At 41.3% G+C, this 27,315-nt stretch overlaps 1 long non-coding RNA gene across 1 annotated transcript; it reads right to left on the bottom strand.

Moving 5' to 3' along the window:
- Positions 1 to 14,762: 14,762 nt before the first annotated feature.
- LOC127555575 (uncharacterized) lies at positions 14,763 to 25,318 on the bottom strand. The gene is made up of 4 exons (XR_007952238.1): positions 25,075 to 25,318; positions 21,950 to 22,070; positions 19,634 to 19,773; positions 14,763 to 17,333 (listed from the first exon to the last, which is right to left on the bottom strand). It is a non-coding gene; the product is annotated as an uncharacterized LOC127555575 (long non-coding RNA).
- Between the last annotated feature and the right edge of the window lie 1,997 nt (positions 25,319 to 27,315).

Raw genomic sequence — 27,315 nt, 5'->3', positions numbered from 1 at the left:
GTTTCTGGCCGTAGAGTGAGTCTGGCAGAATGGGAATCATTGGAGTTTTCTCTGCAAAGAATTGACATATGGGTCCAATTACTAAAAACTTTCTGATAGAAATTTGTATGTGTGTGTGTTGGGGAGGGGGAGAGGGAATAAAAATTGTTCTTTTAATAGAACAATAATAGTATATAACTTTTTAAGGTTGCAAAAACACTACATACTTTTAAAAATCTCATCCTTACACAACCTTGTGAGGCAGATGTTATTTTCTGTATTTTACAGAGGGAAAAGCAAAAGACTTGCCCAGTGTCACATAGCTAGAAGTTTCAGGGATGGATTTTGACTCCAGTTCTTCCCTGTTCTGAGTCTACAATTCTATCGATTGCAAATGACTTTTATGTCTCCAGATTTATGTGGGGGCTTCCATCAATCATCTGCTCTCTTAAGGCGAAGAACTAGGAGCCATAGGGGAAAAGTGGAGTTTGGGGAAGATGCCCTAAGTTTGACTCAGGGGGATTAGAGTGGGGTGTGGAGGGTTCTGACACTTCTTAGCTCACAAGGCTGTTTCCTCATCTGAAAAAGAAAAAAAAAGCTTTATATTAATAAGCTTCGTAGACTTTTGAAGAAAAGCACATTTTTAAAAATTTCAAAGCACTCCATAAACCAATTTAAATCAAATAAAAATCAATCCAGATTTTGTTTGTTAAATTCCTACTATATACTATGTATGCTTTTTACTAGGCACTAGATTTACAAAGAAAGGGGGCTCAGCTTCTACTCCAAGAGCTTGCAATCTGCTAAGTGAGCTGCAATATGTCTACAGAAAAGTATGATCAAGATAAAGATTACTGGGGGTAAGAAAAAATCTAGACAAAGAATATTTAAGGAAGCAGAGTTTCCTTTCAGCTGGGTAAATTAGGGAAGGAGGAGGGGGCAGACACCTCAACTCAGTCTTGAAAAAAAGGTTTCTTGAAGGTGGAGAATAAGGAATGCATTCTAAGAAGGTGGAACAGTTGCAAACGTGGAATTGGGAGATTCAATGTTGAGTCTACTTTAATTAGAACATAGAGCGAATCATACTTAACTCTGACCCTAAGTTTGAGTTTCTCTGTCTGTCTGTCTGTTTCCCTCTGTCTTTCTCTCCTCTCCTCTCCTTTTTTCTCTCCCTCCTTCCTCTCTGTCTCTGGACTCTGACCTTTATCTCTCCAGTTTCACTCTGTTTCTGTCCCTCTCCTTCCTTTTCTTTCCCATTCTTATATCTCTCTGTTCCTATGTTTTTCTCTCTATGAGAATATAAATCTACGGAGCCATCTCTGCTTAGGGGACTGGCTCTGGATGGCATGGGAAGGTAGAATGCATCAGGTTGCTGCCACTTTGACCCAAATGTATTAGCTGGAGGAGCATTAGGGACCCTTAGAATCCAGAACATCAGTCAGAAGGAACGCAGAATGTCTGGCCTGGGAAGAGATTCCAACATAGAATGACAGCTGGGAAGAATTTTAGAATAATCAAACTGGAGGGACTCTTGGAGACAGACCATTAAAATTTATAAAGGGGGAAACTGAGGTTCAGAGAGGAGAACTCATTTCCCCAAGCTTATTTGAAGCACATTAAGGGACTAAACCCCAGGTCTCAAGTACTTTTTGCACAACACTATCCGGTTGTGGGCATCCTAAAAATGAATTTTCCCCCTGGAAAGACTAATGGAAAAGGAGGAAGACTAAATTACACACTATAAAAATGTCCCCATGGATGGCCCACAGATTAGCCTCCTAGTCTATCCAAATCCCCTGCCCTCAGGCTCCCATCTGCCTTTCACTTGCTTTCTCTGCCATCTCCTTCCAGCTTTGATACCAGGTCAAGCAGAGCAGCTCCTTCCAAAAGGGAAGCTCGTGTCCGTGCCCTCCACCTTGGCCCCCTCATCAAACAAAGTCAGGACAGAAAGGAATTAGCTCCCACATATCACTGCCAGGACAAGCCTCAGGCTCAAGAAGAGGAGATCTCTGGGCTTGACCTGAGAGCAGCAGCCCCTTTGGCTGTCAGGGCCCTCGGGCCGGATTGCCTCTGCCTGGAGCTTGTCGCTCAGGCTGATACCCTCCCCTCCGTCCCCATCCCTCTGAGGGTGCGGTGGTCACACTGTTGACACTGGCAGGTTCCTGGCAATTCCCACTCGCCGCTGAGCCGGCCCACACCTGCTGAGATAAGAAACCAGGGAATTCCGGGAGCTGATAGCAGCAGGTGGCTGCCACAGAGAGAAAGCTTCTGATTTCCACCACACCTGGCCCCTCCCTATTCCAGGGACAGCCCCTCTCCTCCCCCCAACATCCAGTCCTTTTTTCCAGTGTAGGTGAAGCACCTGAACAGGGTGCTACCGAGGCCCCATGCCCCAGGATGGTTGGGGAAGAGATAAGGTGAACTGTGAGCAATTTAAACTGGAAGCTTGCAGCCTTGAAATTTTGGGAGTCCTGGCAAAAAGACTGTTTTTGTTTCTTATTTTTATTTCTATATATGGCTTGGAATCAGAACTCTTAGAGAATCTATAGAGCCACTTCTGCTTAGGGGACTGGCTCTGGATGGCATGGGAAGGTAGAATGCATCAAATTGCCGCCACTTTGACCCAAATGTATTAGCTGGAAGAGCTTTAGGGACCTTAGAACCCAGAACATCAGTCAGAAGGAACCCAGAACATCATCAGTCAGAAGGAACCCAGAACATGTCAGAAGGAACGCAGAATGTCTGACCTGGGAAGGGATTCCAACATAGAATGACAGCTGGGAGGAATTTTAGAATAGTCAAACTGGAGGGAATCTTGGAGACAGACCATTAAAATTTATAAAGGGGGAAACTGAGGTTCAGAGAGGGAACTAAATTTATAAAGGGGGAAACTGAGGCTTATCAAAAGACTTGCCCAATGTCACATAGCTAGGAAGTTTCAGGAATGGATTTTGAATCCAGGTTTTCCCTGTTCTGAGTCTACAGCTGTATCCATTACTAATGATTTTTGTGTCTCAAGATTTATGTGGGGGCTTCCCGCAATCCTCTGCTCTCTTAAGGGCAGACAAGGCTAAAGCTTCTGGAAAGCTGGGGCCATAGAGGGTGCCCCCATAAGATCGTAGGGCTCCTCCTAAGAAGGGAGGCCCCCAAATAGGTGGGAAGGCACAAGGCTCACAGAAGAGATGGGAAGGAGGGGGGAAAGGGCAGAAAGAACAGAACACAAAGGGGCAGCTAGATGGTGCAGTGATAGAGCACCAGCCCTGAAGTCAGGAGGATCTGAGTTCAAATCCGACCTCAGACACTTAACACGTTCTAGATGTGTGACCCTGGGCAAGTCACTTAACCCCAATTGCCTCAGGAAAAACAAACAAACAAACAAATCCAGAATACTTCTGGGTTTGTGGGGTGTGAGGAAAGAACCTTTAGAAAGCCCGGATACAGAGGGCCCAGATCACTTGGGGAAGACTTGTAAGGGAGCTAAGATAATATTCAGAGGAACCTGAGGAGCAGGGACAGAGTATAAGGGGGTGAAAAGGCTTCTCTCAGAGAAGCTGCATGCAAAAGCTGGAAAGGTGAGAGAGGCCCTCAGCACCAAGCTGTTGGAGGGATTGAGTCTGCAGAGGAACCCTCTTATGAGGAGAGAGAGCACTCAGAGGTTCATAGATTTACAGCTAGAAGAGACATTAGAGGGCAGCCTTCTCTTTTTACAATTGAGGAAACTGGGGTACAGATAGGTTAGACTGAAGGGGTCCTCAAACTTTTTAAATAGGGGGCCACTTCGCTGTCCCTCAGACTGCTGGAGGGCCGGACTATAGTAAAAACAATAACTTTGTTCTGTGGGCCTTTAAATAAAGAAAGTTCGTAGCCCTGGATGAGGGGGATAAACGTCCTCAGCTGCCGCATCTGGCCCACAGGGCCGTAGTTTGAGGACCCCTGGATTAGATGGCTTTTTTGGACGGTATGGAGGAAACAACAGTCAGATCTCTGCAACTGGTCTGATAAGAAAATGACTCTGTTATTATAACATGAAATGTTTTTTTCCGTAGCATTGATGCAGTGTTAGGGCTGAGGCATGCCGTGGCACAATAAAAGAAACTCTACAATGAAAAAAAAATCTTCCTGTGCTTGGTTCCAGAGGGCAGAAGTAGGAGCCAGAGAGGAAACACTGAGACCCATTTTGGCTTGACGAGGAAAGCTTCCTAACGTTTAGAGCTGTACTAAAGGAACACCATATTTCCTTTAAACTTTTTTTTATTATTATATCTTTTTACTTACAAAACATAAGCAGGGGTAATTTTTCAGCATTGAGCCTTGCAAACACTTCTGTTCCAACTTTTCCCCTCCTTCCCCCCACTCCCTCCCCTAGAAGGCAGGTACATGCATGTTAAATATGTTAAATTATATGTTAAATCCAATATATGTATACATATCCATACAGTTATCTTGCTGCACAAGAAACATTGGATCTAGAAAGAAACAAAAACCTGAGAAGGAAAACAAAAATGCAAGCAAACAATAACAGAAAGAGTGAAAATGCTATGTTGGGAACACCATTATTTCAAGAATCACAATTGCAGGTGGGCAAAAGAGAAGTGGACAGAGCAGGAATGTGCAGGCTATATTGCAAATTATTACTAATGATCTACATTATCTATCATGTACTTGGTGGGATGCATTTCCTCTTAAGGATACAGTGTATCCAAGAAGAGAAAAGGAGAAAGATAAAGTGCTATTATACATTAAGAAAATAAACTTAGAAGGAAGCCAATAATGGGGGAGTTGGGGTAGCATGAGGGAGATATGTAGGTGAAAATCAATGGAGGGAAGATCAAGAGAAGCAGGACTATCATTTGAGTATATGACAGATCATCTCAACAGAAACAAGAAATCGAGTTTTGGAAAAATCATAATACTGGCTTAAAGGGATTATATAGGAGTGATGGGGGACTTTAAAAGTACCTGCTAAAGTTCTCCTTCTTACTGAAGCAAATAATACCTTATTAATTTGTCTTAAGATGATTCATTCTTCAAAAAAAGTGAGGAAATGGCTATTCTGGGTCTGATTGAGAGCTGTAAGGAACAGGTTCTAGTACAGAAAAGATGAGAATCTTTGATGGGGGTTAGGATGACCAATCCATCTTAAAATTCGCAAGAGAAAAGAAGAAAGTTACAAATAGTCTGCCAAAATCGAGGATTTATGAAAAATGGATTTCAAAGGGTTCCAAGAAAGATAAAATAGAATGTAGCCTAAAATTTTTTAGGGAGAGTTAGATCGAAAGAGAAAGGAAAGACTTAAAAATGAAATTGCAAAGGTGCAAAGGGACTTGTCTAAGGAGAAAGAATGCATGCATAAGGAATTCAGTAACCAACTCAAATTTAAAACAAGTATATAAATGTATTTTCAGATTTTTTCCAATGTATTGATCAGTTGTACTGATTTTTTGTCTTTGAAATATTACTTGTTATATGAGATGGCTTTCTAGGATGGAAGGAATACTGGGGGAAATTATGGTAATGTAACAAAAAGAGATAGCTTTTTTTGGGGGGGGGCTGAGGCAACTGGAGCTAAGGGACTTGCATAAAGTCACACAGCCAGAGAGTATTAAATATCTGAGGCCAAATTTGAACTTGGGTCTTTCTGACTTCAGGGCTTAATCACTGCACTGCCTAGCTGTCTTGAAAAAAATAACATTTAAAAAATAAATATGTCCAAAAGAAGCAACAGGGCATGAAAGATAGAGAACCAGCTTTGAAGTTGGAAAAATCTAGGTTCAGATTTCACCCCTGATATTTTTTTGGCTGTGTTATCCTGGCAAGTCATTTGGAGCCAGTAATGAAAGCCAAATATACAACTGGTGGGCTACATGTCCACCATCCTCTGTAGTGCAACCTGAACCAGATTAAAATTGGGAAATATTTAACAAAATAAATAAAAATACAATAAACCATAGACAATGCATAATTTTAAAGTCAACATGCAGTCCACAGAAATCCTTATTTATTGTTGAGTGGTGTCTGCCTCTCTCCTCCCCACTTCCATCTGAGTTGATACCACTTATCTGGAAAACACTCCAAAGCTCGCTATTACAGAACAGAAGTCAAGTTTCTTTGTCAAGAAATTCCCTGTACTAATGATATCAAGAGGTCTGGTTCTCAGATCTCCATATAGAGGATGGAAGCAAAGAATGGATACCAAACAGTGGTAGATTTCTGTTTAAAAAAATAACAATCATTAAACCTCAGTATGAGCTCAATCTACTGATGAATGATCAGGATAATAACAGGAGAGAAAGAGAAACATGGATTGCTGCTGGAGGAGATGGATTTATAATGCAATGATAAATGTGGACCAAGGGGACTTTTATTGGCTTTTGGTTTTCTCTGCCAAAGGAGACTGGAAATAACAGAAGACAATTATAAGGAATTTAAATCTAAGAAGAATGAGTGGATGGCAAGAAGGCAGCCAATTTTTCTGGATGAGCTGTTATTGTTAATTCATGTCCTACTCTCCATGATTCCCTTTGGAGTTTTTTTTTTTTTTGGCAGAGATATTGGAGTGGGTTCCTGTTTCCTTCTCCAGCCCATTTTACAGATGAGGAAACCGAGGCAGACAGGATGAAGTGACTAGACAGCTAGTAAGTGTCTGAGGCCAGATTTGAACTCATAAAGCTCAGTCCTTCTGATTCCAGGTCCAGCACTCTATGCACAATCACACTTCTTAGCTACCCTGGATATGATAATAACTAACATTTATATAGTACATTTATATATAGCAGGCACTTGACAATTATTATCTTATTTCATCCTCACAACCAAGCCTGAGAAGTAGGTGCTATTATTATCACCCCCATTTTACAGATGAGAAAACTGAGGCAAACAGCTAAGTGATTTGCCCAGGATTACACAGCTATTAAGCATCTGGGGTCACATTTAAACTCAGATCTACTTGACTCCGGGCCCAGCACTCTATTTACTATGGCTCCACCTAGCTGCTCTGTGCTGTTATTAGATCCCCTGGGAAAACTCCATCTCAAAATGCTAAAAAAATCCTAGAAAACCATTTCATATAACAAGTACTATTTCAAAGACAAAAAAGAGGAAAAAAAATCAGTACAACTGATCAATACATTGGGAAAAAATCCGAAAATACATTTATACATTTGTTTTAAATCTGAGCTGGTTACTGAACTCCTTATGTATACATTCTTTCTCTTTAGACGGGGGCTCACCTTTCCTTACCCTGGAAATTATTTCTCTGCATCTTTGCAATTTCATTCTTAAATCTTTTCTTTCTCTTCTGATCTAACTTTCCCTAGAAAATTTTAGGCGATATTCTATTTTATCCTTTCTTGAAACCCTTTGAAATCCTTTCTTCGTAAATTGATGACATATGGCAGACAGAGTTGCTTTCAGTGATCTTTGAAAAAATCATAGAGAAGGAGACTGGAGATGGCAAAATGTCCCAATGCTCTCTAAAAGGAGAAAAATAAATCAATTTATTCAAACTTTGATTTGGGAAACTTGACTTTTATTCCTGCCAATATTCTCCTCTCCATTGGTGAGAGAGGGGTGGTACGGTGGAGCACTGGGTCTAGAATTTGGAAGATTCAAATTCAGATCTGGTCTCAGACCCTTCCTAAACTGTGTGATCCTGGAAAAGTCAGTTAATCTCTTTTTACCTCAGGTTTTCTCATCTGTAACATGGAAGGAAACAAGCACTTAAGTGCCAGGCACTGGGCTGAGTGCTTTTACAAATATTATATCATTTCTTCCTCATGATAATCCTGAGATAAAATATTATTATAATCCCCATTTTATATTCCCATTTTACATATGGGGATAATAATAGCACCTACTTCCCAAGATTGTTGTATGAGGGTCAAATGAGATAATATTTATAAAAATGCTTAACACAGTGTCTGGCGCAAAGTAGACAGTTAAGTGCTTTTTTCCTTCCTTCTCACAGCACAGTCTGGACCTCTGGGATATTCAATACCCTCTCAAGAGGTCAATGAGGTCAGTATTATTTTCTTAATATCAAGATGTTATTTGCCTATCAAAGTACTCCTCCCTTTTCCAACTACATATCTGTGAAAGCCAGATTTTCCTCATAGACCTCAACCAAAACATTGTATTGCAACCAGTTGAAATGAAGAAGCAGTAGGAGAATCCAGGGGGTTTTTTTCTATTAAATATGACATTAAAGAAATAGGCAAAAGTATTAAAACAAATCATTTTCACACTAAATTTTTATTTTGGAAAATACAGTTTTTTTTCATGAAAATTTTATGATGTTAATGTATAATAGGAATTATTTATAAATTATTAATTATATATCATTATTATTATCAATTATAAATTGATATTTTAAAATTTTACCAACTTTAATTTCTGATAAATATCCATAGATATAATCCAGATAACCAAAAGTTCTTTGGGATTCTCAATAATTTTTTTAAGTGTGAAGAGGCCCTGAAACTAAAAAGCTTGAGAAGTACAGTTTTAGAATGTACTATAAAAGAGATAGATTATGACTACTTAGAAAGGGAAGCAGTGAGCATAAAGAGCCAGCAAGGCTGGGCTTCATCAACTGCATCAACTAAGGCTGGGGAATGTGTTCATGTGATCATGTGAAAAAGATCTTGGGATTTTAGTTGATAGCAAGTTCTAAATTGGACCCAATATCCATGATTTAGACATAAAGGGTGATACCATAAGCAAATTATGAGAGCAAGGAATATTTTACTTGTCAGGTGTATGAAGAAGGAAAGAAATTATGACCAAATGAGATAGATAACATTATAAAATGCAAAATGGATAATTTTGATTACATTAAATAAAAATATTTTGCACAAAGTCAGTGTAATCAAGAAAAGCAGAAAGTCAGGAAACAATTTTTACAACCAGTATTTCTAAAAAAAAGGCCTCATTTCTAAAATATAGAGATAATTGAATTAAACTTATAAGAATACAAGTCATTCCCCAATTGATAAATGGATAAAGGGTATGAAAATGTAATTTACAGATGGAGAAATTAAAGATATTTATAGTCATAAGAAAAAATGCCCTAAATCACTATTCATCAGAGAAACTATTGTGCTTAAGAAATATCCCTATTAATTAGAGAAATGCAAATTAAAACAATTCTGACATCCCACCACATACCTATCAGATTGGCTAAGATGATAGGAAAGGATAATGATAAATGTTGTAAGGAAGGTATGTGGGAAAACTGGGATGCTAATGCACTGTAGGTGGAGTTGTTGTGAGCTGATCCAACCATTCTGGACAACAATATGGAACTATGCCCAAAGGGCTATCAAACTGTGTATATCTTTTGTCTCTACTGGGTTGGTATTCCAAGGAAATCATAAAAAGAGGGGAAAGGCCCACATGTGCAAATATGTTTGTAGCAATCTTTTTGTGATGTCAAGGGATCGGAAAATGAGGGGCTGCCACCAATTGGGTAATGGCTGAATAAGTGGTGAACAGGCTGATTTGGGAAAGCCTGGAAAGACCAGTCGGTTCACACGTCCAAAAAGCTATTACAATCTCTAGGCCGTATTGAGAGACATAGTGATTACAGCAAGGGACATATGTGATCATTCCACTGTATTCTACTTCAGTAGAGAATTGTATTCAATGTGTAGAAGCCACATTTTAGGAAGAATATTGAAAACCTGGAACTAATCCAGATGAGGATGACTGCATTATATATTGAGGAGCCTTCATTTATTTCAAAGGAATCAGGGAAGAGAAGACATGAAAGTTGACTTTTTTAAAAATTAAGATAAATACAGCAAAAATTCTAATAGTGAACAATGGGCTTTCAACGAGCAGTGTCTCTCTTCATATTTACAACTACCCTGCCCTGGCAAAACAAATATTTACGTTTCATTTTATAACATAACTTTTCCCCCAAAATTAAAGTTCTTTTTGGAAAAGCTAATTCCAATCTGAGAATTCATGATAATAGACCATTTTAGGATCATAAGTTTAGAGTGAGAATAGAGGTCATCTCTTCTTCATGAGGCTCAAATGAAATATAAATGTCCTTTATCATTCGTTTAGCTGTGGTTGCATTTCTAAATTAGAAAACTTTAATGTATGAGAAATATACTAAAACAAATTCTAATTAGTTACTAGATTTTCTTACCTTTCTATATTTTTCAGGAGACACTATTCTATCCTGGGTCTCCTCTTATCTAGTTGGCTCCTCCTCTATCTCGCTCAGCTGGTTCACCTATGTCACAGTAGCTCAGCGTGAGGCCTTCGCATCTCCCCACTCTCCCAAGCTTTGTTCTGGGCCCTCTTCTCTCTCTATACTCATTTAATATCCTTACACTCTTCCTGAGGGTTTAATCATCACTAACAGATATGGTCTGCACCGATCAGCTTGTCTAGAGGTAGCTAAATGAAGTTGTGGGTGGAGTTCTGGGCCTGGTGTTTAAAGATCTGAGCTCAAATTTAGCCTCAGACACTTACTGTGTGACCCTGGACAAGTCATCTAAACCTATTTGCTTCAGTTCCTCATCTGTAAAATGAGGTCAAGAATAGCTATAGAGTCCTTAGTGCAGTACCCAGCATATGATAGCTGCTAAATAATGTTTATTCTCTTCCTTCTAGTCTCTCCTGAGCTCCGTAGGCATCTCAAATTCAACATATCCAAAATAGAATTCATTATCTTTATACCCAAGTCTCTTCCTTCTTCTGAATTACCCTATTTGAGAACATTGTCATCTTTCCAATTACCAGTCGTCTTCAAACTAGATTCATCATACATCCCACCAAATATCTACTACTACTGCTGCTACTACGTCTTTCTCCTCCTCCTCCTCCTCCTCCTCCTCCTCCTCCTCCTCCTCCTCCTCCTCCTCCTCCTCCTCCTCCTCCTCCTCCTCCTCCTCCTCCTCTCTCCTCCTCCTCCTCCTCCTCCTCTCCTCCTATTGCAGTCGTCTTTGGATTGGTCTCCTTATCCCATCTCAAACGCTTCCACTTCCAATATTCCCAAATGTTTTTCCTAAAGCACAGTCCTGCTCATGTCACCCCCTCATTCCATGAACTCTAATGGCTCCCTATCACTGCTTGGATAGAATATAAAAATCTGTTTGCCACCCCAAGGCATTTGCAGCTATATTTCATATCACTCCCCTCCCCAAAGCATGTGGTCCAGCCAGACTTCTCTCTCTCCCTTCTGTCTTTCCCACACAGTTGCCAATTTCCCATCTCCGAGCCTTTGTACAAGCTGTCCCCCGTGCCTGCAATGCCCTCCCTTCTCATCTTTTCCTCTAGAATTGCCTGGTTTTCTTCAGGATCCAATTTAAGTGCCATCTTCTGTCCAAGATCATTCCTGATTCCTTGAGCTGTTGGTAGCCGTAGGCCCCTCCTCTCCGGCAATGCCCTTCCCCCTCATGGTTACCTTAGATTTATGCCTTAGTACCTCTTTAGCGTTCTGTTAGAATGTAAGTTCCTTGAGGGCAGGGACTCTTCTAGTCTGGCTTTGTATCTCCAGTGTTACTCCCCTGTATAACTTCTCTTGCAGTTCATCACTGAATGCTTGGACTATTGCAATAGCCTGCTGCCCTTCCCTAAAAGCTCCAGTGGCTCCCAGTCTCTTCTAGGAACAAATAGACAATGCTTTGTCTGGCATTCAAAGTCCTTCATAACTTAACCCCCTCCTATCTTCCCAATCTTCTTTCTTCATACATCTCCCTCATACATTCTCTCAGTTCCAGGAACAATCCCCTCCATGTCCAGGAATATTCACCACCTGTCTCTCATCCTTGGGCATTCCTTCAAGCTCCAGCTAAATCCCAGCTTCTGTAGAAAACCTTTTCAATCTCCCTTAATTTCCCTATATTGATTCTTTCCATTTCACCCTGTATATAATTTGTCTGTACATAATTGAAAGCAGAAAATAGCTTGCACCTTTCTTTGCAATCCCAGTCTGGCACACAGTAGGAGCTTAATAAATGTTTATTGGCTGATTGATTGAATAGTGCTCCACCCTGGATGTAGGCTGTATTCAGTCTCCTAACTCCAACCTATCCAGGTTCTCCTGATTTGGAGGGGGCCGTGTTAGGGTGAAGGGAATGGTGTCAGAATGAAATTGGATGAGTGGAGATCTATTGGGGAATAATTAAAGAAATTGTGGTACACAAAGGAATATACCTTGTGCTATGAGAAATGATAAATATATAAAATAATAAAGAGGATAGGAGGAAAAATAAGTGAACTAATTAATGCAAAGTGAAATTAGTAAAACCAGAAAAATAGGATACATGATGAGGATGATGTAAATGGAGGAATTGGAGGAGGTGGGAGTGGAAGGGAAATTTAGTGCCCCCAAAAGGAAATGGGAAAATTCAATATTAATTTGCTGAATTGGGAAACTATTAATACGGGATTTTGCCGATACTTCCAGATCTGGTAGATATATTGGCTAGTTTTACTCAATTGCTTTTTTTCTTTCATTTTTGTTATTGCCGCTTTCACGAAATTGAATCGGTATTAGGCTCTATAATTTATAGATCAGCAAATTGCGGCTCAGAGAAATTAACTGATATGATCTTGCTTTTTTAGTCATTGTATTTAGTTAAACTATCGGAGGAGAGATTCGAACGCGTATCTAATTCTACTTCAGAGACTCCCTCCATTGTCCTCTGATTGAAAGGCAAAGGGGAGGGGTTCTTTGTGATCGCTGTTCCCGCCACACCCAGTCTGGAAGCTGAGCACGCGAGACTGGAGTACGGGGAGGGAGGGGAGGAGGAAAACAGCTCTTTGTGACGTACGAAGAAAAACAGTAACGCTAAGCCAATGAGCATTGAAGTTTTGAAGGAGGCGCGGCTTTTTGTGGAATCAAAGCTCGACCATCGTGATTGCCGTTGTGCTGTGAGCCAATTAGCTCCCAGGATTATTGCTGATATTGCGAGTTGTCCCACCCCGCTGCCACTCTAAGCCAATGAGCATGCCTACATTCAGAATAGGGCGGGTCTTTAAAAAAAAAGCTGAACGGGGCGACGGGCTTTGGAATTGAGGTCTGTGGGTGTGGGGGAGTATTGAGGTATGTGTTTTGGCTCGGAGTTAAAGAAAGAAAGAAGGAATAGGGTGGTAGTAAATGGAAAGTAGGACAATGGGGGCAACAGAGTTCTCAAGAGCTTCCATCCGAAGACAGGAAGAACGTCAACGGAAATTGAGTGCGTAGTCCGCACGCCACTTCCGGTCCTCTCGAAGATGGAGGCGGCGATACCGGACGTTAGGTGACGTTCGCAGTTTTAGTGAGACTGGGCCTCGGCCCTCGCTTGTGGCGTTTTTGGTTCGTTCTCAGCCAAAGGCACGACCTCGGGAAAGCCTCCGACTTGGCTTAGCGTACAATCACCCGAGAGAGGGGAAGGAGAAGGTTGGTCGCCTCACCTCTTCCTCAGCTCCACACACCTGCGCAGTCTCGTTTCTTCCCCCAGCGGTATCAGTTTTTCCATCTGGCAAATGGGACTAACAACCGTCTCTGCCTCGCTTTTCAAAAATCCACAAACATTTATTAAGCTCCCCCCTTTTTAAAATTATAGTTTTTTAATTTTCAAAATATATACACGGATGATAATTTTCAACATTCACCCCTACAAAACTCTTGTGTTCTCATTTTTTCCCTCACCCCCTACTCCAGTGATCCAATATATGTTAAACACGTGCAATTCCTCTAGATGTATTTCCACAAATATGCTGCACACACACACACACACACACACAAATCAGATCAAAAAGAATAAAAAAATAAGCAAACAATATTCAAGCAAACAACAAAAAAAGTGAAAATACTGTCGTGTCCACATTCAGTTCCCACAGACCTCTCTCTGGCTCTCTACAAGACAACGGAACTGGTCTAAATCATCTCATTGTGGAGGAGAGCCCGTCCTTCAGAAGTGATCCCCATATAATCTTGGTGTTTCCCTGTTTAATGATCTGGTCCTGCTCATTTCGCTTAGCATCAGTTCGTGCAAGTCTCTCCAGGCCTTTCTGTAATCATCCTGCTGGTCATTTCTTGTAGAATAATACCCCATTAACATCCATGTGCCATAACTTACTCAGCCATTCCCCAACTGATGGGCTTCCACTCAGGTTCCGGTTTCTGGCCACTACAAAGAGACCTGCCACAAACGGTTTTGCACACGTGGGTCCCTTTCCCTCCTTTAAGATCTCTTTAAGATACAAGCCCAGTAGAAACCCGTAAGCCCCCTTTTTAACCAGTGAGAGGGGACATAAGCTGGTACTTAGAGGACTCGGGCCCACCTGACTTGGACAAGTCGCTTAATCTGCCCTATCCCTGGTCACCTCACGAGATCCGGCAGTGGACAGAGCATTAGAAATAGATTAGGAAGACCTTACTTCAAAATCTACCTCAGACTGGGGCAAATCAGTCTCCGCCCGCCTCAGATTCTTCATTGTAAAATGGCTACATTAACAGCGCCCGCATCACCCTTCATCTTCCTCCCCCGTCCTCCAGCCTGCGTCTGCCTGTGTTTGAGAGGAGAAACCATAGTGTGTAAAGGGCTTTGCCAGCCTGGAAGCTGCCGGAACTGCAGACGCCGGGAGACCTGTGAGCAAGAGAACTTTAGGAACAATCGTAGTTTATCCAGAAGGCTGGGAAACGAAAATGAAAAATAACCACTTTTCCAGAAAAGAGAATCAGCCTGGTTCAGATACAAATGCATTTAAAAGCTACCACTAGATGGTGAATTCTAATCAAAGATTCGTGCTTCAAATGAAGGAAATGGCCAAGGAGAAAATTTGTTTGGCTGGACTACATATTTATTAAAAGGGTTTTGTTTGTCTTCCAGGGGGTGGGGGAAGAGGTGAGAGGAAAAGAAAATAAACTTAAAAACTGAAAACATGAAAACTCTAAATCGCTGCCAAGAGTCCCAACTGTTGTTACCTATCTTTGAATGTTTCACCCACTTCTACTTTTCTAAGTGACCAAGAAGGAACGTTGATCTAGACATTTCTCTCTCAAGATCAGTTCTCAGGGACACTAATCCTTAGTTAAGGTCCTATTATGTACAAGACACTGGGGGTGCCAACAAAAACATACATTTCTGTTCCACACAGAATTTGCTCTTAACAAGGAGGAAAAGTTGGGAAGAAGGGAGAGTTTTGGGAAAAAGTTAAATTCTGTTTTGGGGAGATGTTTTGGGGGAATGACTTTTAGACCTTGGGGAGTCTGTAGAGATGGGAGAAAGCAAGGTGAGATTGGGGAACAGCTAACAGAGCAAGTTAACTGGGACTTACAGATTTAAATACAGGATAGGGGTCACGAACAATAATTCTGAAAAAAGTAAGAGCCATAACGGCAAGTCCTTAAATGCAAAGCCAGGGAATTTTAAAATAGTTTACCTTATGAATAACCTTGAAGTTCTTTGACTAAGGCAGTGATACAGCCAGACTTGTGTATTGGAAAGAAAAAAAAATCTGATGGCTTTGTGAAAAGTAAAGTGAAAAGGAAAAAATCAGGAGTAAATGATAATAGCATTCACATCGTGCTTTAAGATTGCAGAACATTTTTAACTTGTCTTATTTGGTTTTCATAGCAACTCTGGGAGAGAAGTGCTATTATCAGGCTCATTTTTTTCAGAGAAGGAAACAGGCTAATAGGTTAAATGAAATAAGTATCTGAGGCATATTTTGTACACACCTTCTTGGCTTCTAGTCTATTATTCTATGACAGGATTCCAGAAGAGGTTATGAGAACTAGAAATAGAGTGATATAAATGGAAAGGGAGGAGGGAGGAGATGATGTGTCGATGTATGTATAAGATAACTGATTAGATGGAGTGGGGGCGGTCAAAGGAGATAAGTTTAGAAGAGAAAATAATTATTCAGGTTTGCACATGTCGCGTTAGAAGTGCCAATGAGAAAGACACCCAAGTGGAGATGCTATGGATCTGGATTTCAAGAGAAAAAATAAGGATGGATATATAGATTTAGGCATTAGAAGCTTAAAGAGGATAGCCGAACCTTTGGTTATAATGAAGGTAAAGTCACCAGGTGTAGGTGGAATGGGGTAGTAGATGAGATGGAAATTCTGATCAGATAGGCAAGGGACTGTATGTTTTGGTTTTTGTAGGGAACAAGGAATATGCGTATAAAGTATAGGGGTATCTTTTATGAATGTAAAGATTGTAGAAATGATCTGTTTATCTGGTTTTTATTGTTAATCCCTGGTGGGGATCCCTAACTAAGGTTTATGAGCTCAGTCCAGAGAACCCAAATTGTCCAAACTCAGAGCCACTTAGTGTAACACTGGGGAGATTTCTTGTATACTTACTGCTAGTTCTCTTGTCCAGATGTATTATTTCTGGATTCGTATATATGCTTTTAGTTAATAAACTTTATAAAATGTACTCATGCTTTGGAATGTTCAGGTATGGGTTGAAGGGAAGATCCTTTCTTAAGAATAACATTGTAATGAAACACATGGTTCTGATAAAGAAGAAAAGGGAGAGGAGTTTAAAGAGACTGAGCAAGTTGCACTAGAAGTTTATTGATCAATTTAGATTTACAAATAAAACATATAGAAAATGAAAGGGAAGGACAATAACAGATTGAAAATACAAGAATGACACCTTCCTGTCAAAGTATCTGGGTGTGCTGTTAGCTGAAAATGGTAATCAAAAGGGGCTGTATCGGAGACAAGAAAAGAATAAGGAAAGGATAGAACTTCCATGTGCCCACGTAGAATCTTTCTCAACTCTTTCAACCAGGAAGCACAGAATAAAAATGATCAAAGGAAATTGAAAACATTAAGATTTCAAGATCAGGGTACACCTTATGCTAAATCACATTGTCTCCTACATGGTTGGCACTAAATTAATTTTTGCTGAGAAAATTAATGCCTGTATGTAGCATCTTTTGGCTGTAAAGCACATGTCCTTGACTCAAGACCCTCATCACTCTAGGGGGAAAAATGCAGAAAGGATAGAGAAGTATGTGAGTGTTGGATAGTAATAGAAAAGACTGGTTTAGCATCCTTTATTAACTCGGCAAACGTTTGTTGAAAGCTTAATACACACACACACACACACACACACACGTGTGTGATATGGACTATCTTGTTCAATAAATATTTGTTGCTGTTTATAACTTCTTGCCTTGCCTACCCCAAGCAGAAAATGATGGTGGCAGCTGCTGATTCTTCAAGATTGTCTCTCTACTTGCTAGTTCACATTTGGGCTGTTAATCCCAGTGGAAGGAAGTGCTGCTGCTATGGTCCCATGCTGCTGCCACGATGTAGTGATAGGCCCAAGCTGAACAAGAAGCAGGCAGGTGGTCCCAAGGAAGCACTGAACTGTCATCTCAGGCACCTACAGCAAAGGGCAGGCAGGTAAAATTGTAAAACGTTCAGTTCTGCACAGAACTTCTGCAGCCACACTCCGTCCCTCCTTTCCCAGCAACCTTAAAACTTGCTCTCTTAGGTTCTTTGCTTAAATGGAGAGTCTTAACTCTTAGGCTGAGATCAAAGCATCCATTCCCTAAAGCCGGAACTATTTTTTTTTTTTTTTAACCTTGTGGGCTATTGGATTTCTGGCTCAGCCAAATGCAGAGAAAAAAGGAAAGTGGGAAGGAGGAAGGAAGCCAGAGAGAATTCAAGGATACTGCTATTTTCTATTTCCTAACCAGGTTTTTTCCCAGTTTCTCTTCTATTAACAATAATTTGGAAAATGTTCTTTCCAAGACCTTTTTTTACTTAAGCAAAAGCTTATTTTCTCTTCCACCCAAGGGGACCATATTACAGGTAACTTATCATAATAGGGCACACACAAAAAGCTGAAAGTGGTAGAGGTGGGGCTGAGTGTGGAGGAGTATTCTCAGTGGATAAATTGACCAGGGTTTTCCCTGTCAAAACTGTAGTGGAAAGAGCCTGAGTTTATGAGTCTGCAGATTTGGATTCTTCCAGGTCTGTGTCTAAATGGTCTTAGTTAAGTCTCTTCTCCTCATGAGTCTAAATTTCCTTTTTTTTTAATAAAAAGAAAGGGTTGCATTTTATGGCATTTTGGGTCTTTTGAAATCCTAAATGCTATAATGATTATGATTTGAATACTCAGAAAAAAAGTTAAAATATAAGAATAGTCTTGAAGGAATAAAGATATCTCAAAATACTCTGTAAAGCCTAAATTTGAAAGCAGTATCCTGGCATTCGTGGGATTATTTGGGCTGATTGTATGCATAGAAACCAAGGCTCATTTATTTACTTATTTTTTAATGTAACCTGAGTCCCAAAGCCCACTGGTGAAAGACTCTCTCCTTATTGATGACCATCAGTGATTACCCCCCTCTCCCCACCCCATATGAGGGGCAGGTGGGAGGAAGAGAGGAATGGAGATGTTAGCTTTCTTCTAGCTCCAGAGTCTCTTCAGTCTCTCTGGGTTTTGAGAGAAAAGATGGCACACATCATCTCAATATTTTCCTTCAGCAAAATGAAGCAGGATTGAGACATTGATCGCTATCGACGAAGAAAGTCTCATACTGATGAGCTTTAGGACTTGGACTATATTCTATCATCAGCAAAGGAGTTACATCTTTATCCAGCCAACTGGGCTAGCATTGTGGGTGTCTTTCAGGCTTGAAGTGGGGAGGACCATCATTACTCTATTTATACTTATGGCTTTGATTGTGGGGTAGGATTAGAACAGGAAGATTGAAATTCAGGTAGAGATGGAAGAGTGGGACACTGGAAGATCTGAGTGTCACTGAATGACTCTAGAAGGGCTGGTGTACCTCAGGAATGGAGGCGAGTTTTGGAGGCAAAATGCCATATTAGAGAAAGGTTGAAAAAATACTGAAATCCAGGAGAGAGCTGGAGGCCAGTCCTGACTTTGTCATTAAATAGCTGGGATTGAGAGATGATTAAATGACAAAAAATAATAAAAGCAGGTTATATTTCTTGTGTGTTTTACAGTTTGCAAAAGTTTTTTTTTTTTAATCCAAACAGTTCAGTGAGGAGAGGCAATGAAGTACAGTATTTCAAAAAGACCCACAGTTTCATTTGCTTCCTTCAGCAAAACTAAGGATGGCATTTACTGTCTCCAGTCTCTGGAGACAGCTTCATCATTTACTCTGGACACCTGGATGCCATGTTCCTGCTTAAGAGCATGTCCATACTTAGTTCAGTTGAGGCTCGGGTGATAATTCATTTGAGGACTGTCCTTATAGCCTTCCTAACTATGTGGGAACTTAAAATAAACTGGCAGAGTTTCCCAGAATTCAAGATTACCTCTATGCCATAATGAAATGATACCTCCCCTTTTACAGATGAAAAAACTGAACCTCCAGTAAAGCCATGTGGTTCAAGTGGTAGATCTAGAAATTAGACATAGGTCCTTTGACTCAAACTCCAGTGAAGAGGTTTTTTTTTTTTCTTTTATACTACATCATGCTTCAGGTAAACCTTTCTCAGCCTCAGTTTCCTCATCCACGGAAGTGAGGAATTGGGAATAATTATCTCTGCTCTATTTACCCCAAAGGGTGGTTATGTGGATTATATGAGATAAAAGACATAAAATTGCTTTATTGTAAGCTTTATATGTATTTTATTATACATGTGAGAGACTGGTGTGAGTTACCAATACTATTACTGTTATCTCTAGAGAGGGCCTGGGCTTACCTGTCACTGGGAGGGGGGGTACTCCCCAGTAGTCCTCCACCTCCGGCATGTCTTCCATATGATGCAGGCAACCACAAACAGGGTGGAGGAGGACAGCAGCACCGGAATGATGATCACTGGGGCCTGCAGACTAAGCACATCTGGAGACCACAGGAAGAGGGGAGAGATCTATCAGAGACAGGCAGGATGGCCTCTCTAAGGAGAGAGAAGCCTTTTTCTATCAGTCAGCAAAGCCTTGTTGGTGTCCATTTGCAGGGCATCCAGTCCTGGGCCTGACTCCAAAAAACAGGAGACAGAAGAAACCTACTTCCCTCCTCCTCCCCAATTCCCCCCAGGACCTAGTCTTGTTAAAGAATTTGGATTCTCCAGCAAACAAGATGAATAGCAAGATGATATTTTGTGTGTAATCCCCAAGGTGTGATGTGGTGGAGAACCAAATCACGTCACACACAGAATAGTGAGTTCCTAGTAAACAATGAAGCACTAGGGGCATGGGACTTTGATATCTGCATCCTGGGGAGTCCAAGTACTGCTCTGGAATGCACAGAGTACTAAGGGAACCAGAGAGAGATTTTTGGCATATTAGGCAGGAGTCTAGGGCATAAATCTTGAGGGAGCTTTGAAGATCATCACATGAGGAGATCTCAGCCCTATAGAAGGGAATAATGTGCCTGAGAGGTCACCTAGGTAGGGGCTCAGGCCCTTTTTCTTTAAATGCAGTATTCCTCCCACTACAACTTTCTGTTGTGGAGGATATATGGAAAGACAGATAGGAATTGCCCATAATGATACGTCATTGTATGTATGTGTGACAATGATTCACACCAATGGAGAAGGGAGCCACGTGGATGAAGTCACAGCAGCATCCAAACAGTGTTGATGTTAAGGGCAAAAGGAGTTAAAGAAGGGAGGAAAGGAGGGATTCTGTCCGAACTGGGATTTTCAGGGCAATCTTCCCAGACCAGGGTGGACATGCGCCTGATCAGCCTTGACAGTGACATAGGATTCAGATAAAGAAATAGGAGGAAAACACCGTAGGTGAAGGAATTAGGTATGTGTTGGAAGGAGTTTGTTAAGCTGAAGAACAGAAAATGTCCTTGGAAAGACAAAAACTACAGAGATAGGACTGACTGCTAGCTGAGTTCTGGTTTGTGTCCAAAGCTTAGGGTTAGATCAGCGGATTTTACTATAGTGACCAAGGCCAACCGTGCCAGGGACTATCAATACTTTCTTACTTGGGTTACTAAGGCTCGCTCCATATAAACAGTAACTAATGATTATTTACTGAGGACTTCTCCAAAGTCAATATGGGTCTTGTTGCAGGGAAGGGAGGCCATACCTACTTTCTTAACCCTCAGCTTCCCTGGCCTGGGCTTGAATGGAGCAAATAGGAGCTCTCAGGAGCCTCTGTTTTGCTCTTTACTTGCCCAAGATCTTGGCATCAGTTCAAGAAAAAATAACTGTGGCCTGCATGATCCCATGGGGCCTTTCGTGCTCCATGGCTCTCAGGATTCCTTTCCCTTCTTTTCTCTCGAGATGGGGTCTGGTCCAGTAAAAAGAAGCCCAAGTAGGAATCAGGAGACCTGAGTACTCACTTGGCTACTAACATGCTCTGCAAATTAAGGTAAGTCTCTTAATATAGCTCAGTCTCATTATCCTCTTCTATAAAATGCAGATAATACCTATACTTTTTTTGTGGAGATAAATTTAGACCAACGTAGGTAAAAGTACCTTGGGGGAAAAATGAACATTTATACAAACATGAGCTATAATGATTACTTTCTTAGAGAAGAGAATTTTGGAGTCATTTGATGCCTGGGGGTGGGCCTTGAGAAGAAAAAAGAAGAAAAAGCCTGGGTATCTCTCTTATAAAGAGCTTCAGAATCAGAATCTTAATTCTTCGTGGGGTTTAGAACACACCATTGGTGCTTGCTGATTGACTGATGAAGCTGAGTGGATGAAGGGAGGGCAAGGAGTCCTATGGCTGTTTTATAGAATGCAGAGTTGGTCAGGATTATTAGACTTTTGCAGGGGCTATATACATCTTATCTGTAAAATTCCACCAGCTGGGATCCTGGAATGAGAGCCCCCAGGGTCCAGAGCCCTCACTTAGATTATTCCTGTCCCCAAATGCCTGGATGGAGTGATGGCAGAGGAGGGGAGGTCCTAACCTCTTGCCAACTAGAGCTGGTATAGGCTGAGAACAGCTGGTGAGAGAGACCAGAAATGGTCACTGACCCCTGGCCCCACAAGCATAGACTGAGGTAGAATGAAAAACCCCGAAGAAACCTGAGCAAGGTGGGGATCCCTACTTACTGCATCGATAGTAGACACTGGAAAAGTTGCACGGATGATAGATGCTCATTAGTAGAGGTGCTCTTCAACAGAACTGTCAGGTACAAGGTGGGGGTGAAGCCTGATGTTCTCAATTCCAAGCCTGTGAATGATCCATTAGCCAGAGGCATGAACCCAAGACTTTCCCAGCTCTGGCCTAACCTCACCCTTTTCCATAAAGGACCCTTGCCATCAGAAGCTGGCTTTCCTCTCAATTCTTCCCAGCCCCTTCTTAGAATCTGGCTTCCAAAGTCTGACGTTCTCCTTCCTACTGGGCCTTATTTCTCCAGTCTCAGCATTGAGAGAAACCAGAGGGATTATCTATTTCAATCACACCCCACATTCAAAAATCCTCTTTACAACATCCTGATGGTGGTTATCCAAGCTGTGTTACAACACACCCAGTGATGGGGAGCTCATTCCCTTATATGGCAGCTCATTCCCTTGCGGGGCAGCCTGGTGGGAATGTTGATTCTCCAGCTAAAGGCTATCAATGAATCTTGATTGGCATTTTAAAGGCAAAACAAAGTACATTTTGTTTTTGTCACTGTATACAGTGGTGCGCTAGGAGAGGGGATTCATGAGTTTCTGGAAACAGAAATAGCTTCAAAAGAAGTTCAGCGAAATCATTTTGTGATGAAGAATGATCCTTAATAGGAATTACACGATTTCCTGTCTTCTCAAGAGTGACATCAGGAAGGGCAATCCTGGCTCCCCAAAACTTTCCCCTTATGCTTGAATCCTGAGCTGTAGGGATGTTAGGGCTAACTCTAGGACACTGGTGATGTTTTAGGTGTTTTTCTTATCTGTAAAATTAAGGAGCTTGACAAGATGTGTTAAAGTCTCTTTGTGCCCTGACAATGTCCTTTCCAGTTCTGATTTTCTAAATGATTCCCTTCATCCTTATTCCTACGAGGTACAAGGTCAGTGAAGATTTTCATGTGTGCCATCTTCTTTACTAGGCTTTGAACTCCTTAAAAGGAGAGACTGTCTTACTTTGTTCTCTCTTCCCAACCATACCAAGCACAGGTTCCTACCCAGAAAGGGGCAGTGCTGTATAGTCAAAATGCTACCTTGGAAGTCAGAAAGCTTACAAACTTCCTAATAACTAGAGTTATTCAAAAATGGAGTGGGCTACTGTAGTAGGACTCCCCTCATTGGAGGTCTTTAGGCAAAGGCTAGGTATGTTGTAGAAGGTGGGTTTTTTTGGTGGGGCGGGGGTTATGGTTTGGACTAATGAGGTCCTTTCCAATTTTAATATTCTGGGTCTTGGGTTCCATATTTAGTCTTATTAGTCATTAACCATGTGACCTCTTCTTTCTACAATTCCCTACATTGCAAAATGAGATAGTTGAACTAGCCAGTCTTTCTCTAGTCTATTTTCTTATTCTAGCTCTTATGTTCTGTAGGTCTATTATTTTATTCTATTCCCTTCTCAGAGAAAGCCTATGAAAGTGGAAAGCCTGTGAATTTTGCAAAATCAGTTGCATTTTCTCTCTGGTCTATGAGAGGAAGGAATCTATCTTTTTCATTACCAAGCTTGGTCGCACAGCAACCTGGATTTTTGGTGGTGTGGAAGAGGAGATAGTGTAAGGAGGAGAGATAGTGGGGCTGGCCTTGAAAGCTCGCCTGAGAATTAGAATTTGATGGTCAAAAAGCAAATGCCTCATGCAGGCTGGTCAAAGTCAGACTGAATGGGACCACAGGATACATTAGGAAAGCCGTCCCCTTTGGTCTCTCCCTGCCCAGCCTGTGTGAAACCTCTATTCTAACAACATTAACTACTTCTTAGGATTATGGCAAAACAGGTTCACATTACAGTGGCTACAAGGATGGGCTGAATCTCTTCAGAGGGCTTTTGTAAGGGATCTTCAAGATGAGCTGATCTAATCCCTTCATTTCCAGGGAGGATAGAACTTTTCCGAAGTCGTTGGGATTTGTATCCTGGTCCTCTGACTCCATAGATGTTTATTTGAGACCATTAATGAGATAAATTCTAATAAGGATAAATGTGAAGCTCTATGTTTTAGGTTCAAAAAATCCACCAAACAAGAAGATTGAGGAGATGGGTCTGGGCAACAGTTCACATGAAAAGATCTAGGGGCTTTAGTGGTTAATGTGGCATCTAGAAATGTTCATATCAGCAGACTATGTTACTAGAAACAGTCTCCAGAATAAGAGAGGGGAAAGCCATACTGTCATCTACCTTAGGCAGACCAATTCTTAGTATTATGGTCAGTTCTGGCTGCTACCTTCTAGGAAGGACATTGACGACTGGAGGGCATCCAGTGAAAGGTGAACAGGAACTCACACAATGAAAGGAACTAGGGCTGTTTGGCTTGGACTTAGGGGGAATATGTTAGCTGACTTCAAATATTGAAAGGGCAACCACGTGGAACACGGATTAGGCTTGTTTTATTTGGCCCTGTTTAGCAGAATTAGGAGCAAAGGGACCTAAGTTGCTTGAGAAGCAGATTTGGGCAGGAAAAAAAACCAAAACCTTGTAACAATTTGAGCTGTCAGAAAGAAAAAGCAAAATGGGAACTTTGGGAGGCAGCAATATCCCCCCCACTACCACTGGACAGGTCAAATGGAAGCTAGCTGAACACTTGTCTCCAACTAAGACACTGGATTAGTAAATTGTGACGGGACATTGGGATGGGAGAGGATTACAGGCTAGCTAGGGAGGATAGATCCAGTTGAGGTGCTGTACTGGGGGCTCTGGGAAAACACTGGGGACCTCAGTGGAAAAGGAAGAAGGACATGGAAAAGAAAGTGGCCTGAAGATTCTGGAGACCCTTAGGGACCAATGTCTAGTGCCTCTTTCCATAATCCTTCTGCTTAAAGGGACAGCTGTTCTGCACTCTATCCCTGGTTAGAAAAGAGCGCCTTTGATCCCATAAGGGATAGGGTCTTAGGAGTCTCTGAAGTTAGAGAAGGATCTATGCTGCTGGCTCTTTTGTTTGGAAATCCCAATTTCCAAATCAGTCTTGAGATCCCAGGGCTTACCTGCTCCAGTACTATGGACACAAAAAGACTCCAGGGTCTAAATCCACTACTCCTCTATCAACCTAGCTGACCTTATCCCCAAGGTTCCCAACACTCACCTGGGAATCCCTGAAGCTCCAATGAGAGGTCCAGGTTAGGTTTGGGGTGAGAGTGTAGTCCCCTTCTGTGGCTGCTGCCTCAAATTTCTGCTTTTGCTCTGGCTCCAGGCTTGGTTATCAGTGTAACAGGTGTGGGCAGGTACTAATACTGTCCTTGGGAGGAGGGGAGAGGGGAGGGGCCTCGCTAAGAGTCAGGTCTGCCCTCTGGAGGGGAACACTTGGAAGGACCTGGTGTAAGGAGTAAGCTCTTAAAAAAAAGAAAAAAGAAAGGAAAAAAAACAAACCCAAATGCAGCAGAAAAGGAAGGACTGGCTGGACCTCTGTGGCGGGGTCCCTCTTGGGAGCCTGGACCATGGGCCTCTTACCTCTTTAGAGGTCTCCTATCTCAAGGCTCTTTCAAGATTTCCCTGGAATGTGAAAAGAGAACCAAGTGCTCCTAGCACTAGCTGTCAAATCACCTAAGATTCTAGTGTCACTCCTTCCCACCCCCATGCCCACCTTTGGCCTTTTCTCTGAAAACATCACTAGGAGAGGGAACATTGACAATTTCTAACTAGGAATTAGGGTAAATCACTTAAATTAATTAGAGAGGACCTTTATATGGTTACAAACAGCTTGGTTATATCTCCTTTGATCCTTTCTCCCAGAAATCTTGTAAGGTAGATAAGGATAAAGAGTATATCTCCATTTATAGTTAGGAAATGTAACTGAGAGTCATCAAGCTAGATAGTCTCTTAACTGGATAGAACCAAAAATCAGTCCTCTATTATAGCCCATACTGGGCAGGAATTTCCTCCGTAATGTTCAAGACAAGCAGTCATCTCACCTGTTTAGAAATCCCCAATGATGGGAAACCCAGTACTTCTTGTTAGCGATGTTAAGAACTTTTTTCTTATATCGATCTGAATTACTTCTTCAACATTCTGCCCATGACAGAAGAAGCTTACTGTCTCTTTCACAAAACAGCCCATACTCCCAGCATTTATACTTCCCTAAATATCTGCCTTGTTAAACATCCCTAGTTCCTTTGGAGGATTCTCAGATGACCTGGTTTTGAGTTACCTTGTCTTCTTCACTCTTCTGAAGATGTGTTCTACTTTGCCAATGTCCTTTCTAAAACATGATGGTAGTTTACATGTATTACTCCAGTTGTAGTCTGATTATGGAAGAATACAATGAGAGGCTATCTTATTCTTGATTAGAGTGATCCCTTATGGGATCAAAGGTGCTCTTTTCTAACCAGGGATACAGAACAACTGTCCTTTGATTAGAGATCACATGGCATTCATGTGATATCAAAGACCTGATATCACAAAGGCCCTTGTGGAAAATTTATGTGAGGACACTAACAAGTTCCAAGGTATGAAAAAGCTGCCATCCATACACATTGGAGAGAGAACTTGAATCAGTGGAGATCACAAAAATAAAAACCATTGCAATATGGAAATATTCCACTACTCACAGAGGCATTGTACTGACCTTTTGGGCTATTCATGCCATATTTGAGTCATAATGAATAAGCAATTTACTAAAACCTTTAGGTCTTTTTCTGTCATGAACAGTTAGCTATATGGTTTAGTATTTGCATGTTTATTTACCTAAGTGTAAAATTTACATTTATAACTATGAAAGGTCATCTTATTGAAGGTTGGATACTTTGCATAAAGTCATATTCAGCTGGAATTTGAACCTACCATTATGGTCTAATATTCTTTCCATATAACACACTACTTCTTAATCTCATAGCCTGTCCTGAGAGCAGAGGCTCTCAGGCTCCTGAAGGAGATAAGGAAGAGTAAGAATGCACACCAGTGATTTATTGTGATGGGAAGATCACTGAGCTGAGAATGAGTAGACCTGGGTCTGTGATTGAAAGTCCCTTTCCCAAGCCTATGACTTCTATCTAACTGTAAAAAAAAAAAAAAAGAGGGTTGTGGTAGAGCTCTAAAATATTTTTCAGTTCCAATATCCTAAGTGCTATTATCCAATGTACCAGTTTCTTCTGTCTCTAACTCTATATTCTAAGGCTTCTTCTAGCTTTGACAATCTATGTTCAAAGTTCCTGTGACTTTTTGATATTCTATATTCTAACACCCCTTCCAGCTCTGACATTATTCTATGATCTGAAAGCCCTCCCAGTCTGATAAGTTCTATCCCAGTTTTGATATCCTATATGGGGGGACCCTTCCCAGCTCTGACATTCTGTGGCTTAAGGGCCCTTCCAGCTCTGCCATTCTGTCG

This window comes from Antechinus flavipes, chromosome 3, assembly GCF_016432865.1.
Source record: "Antechinus flavipes isolate AdamAnt ecotype Samford, QLD, Australia chromosome 3, AdamAnt_v2, whole genome shotgun sequence".
Lineage (NCBI taxonomy): Eukaryota > Metazoa > Chordata > Mammalia > Dasyuromorphia > Dasyuridae > Antechinus > Antechinus flavipes.
The sequence above is the reverse complement of the archived record's forward strand: the minus strand, read 5'-3'. Positions and strand labels throughout refer to the sequence as shown.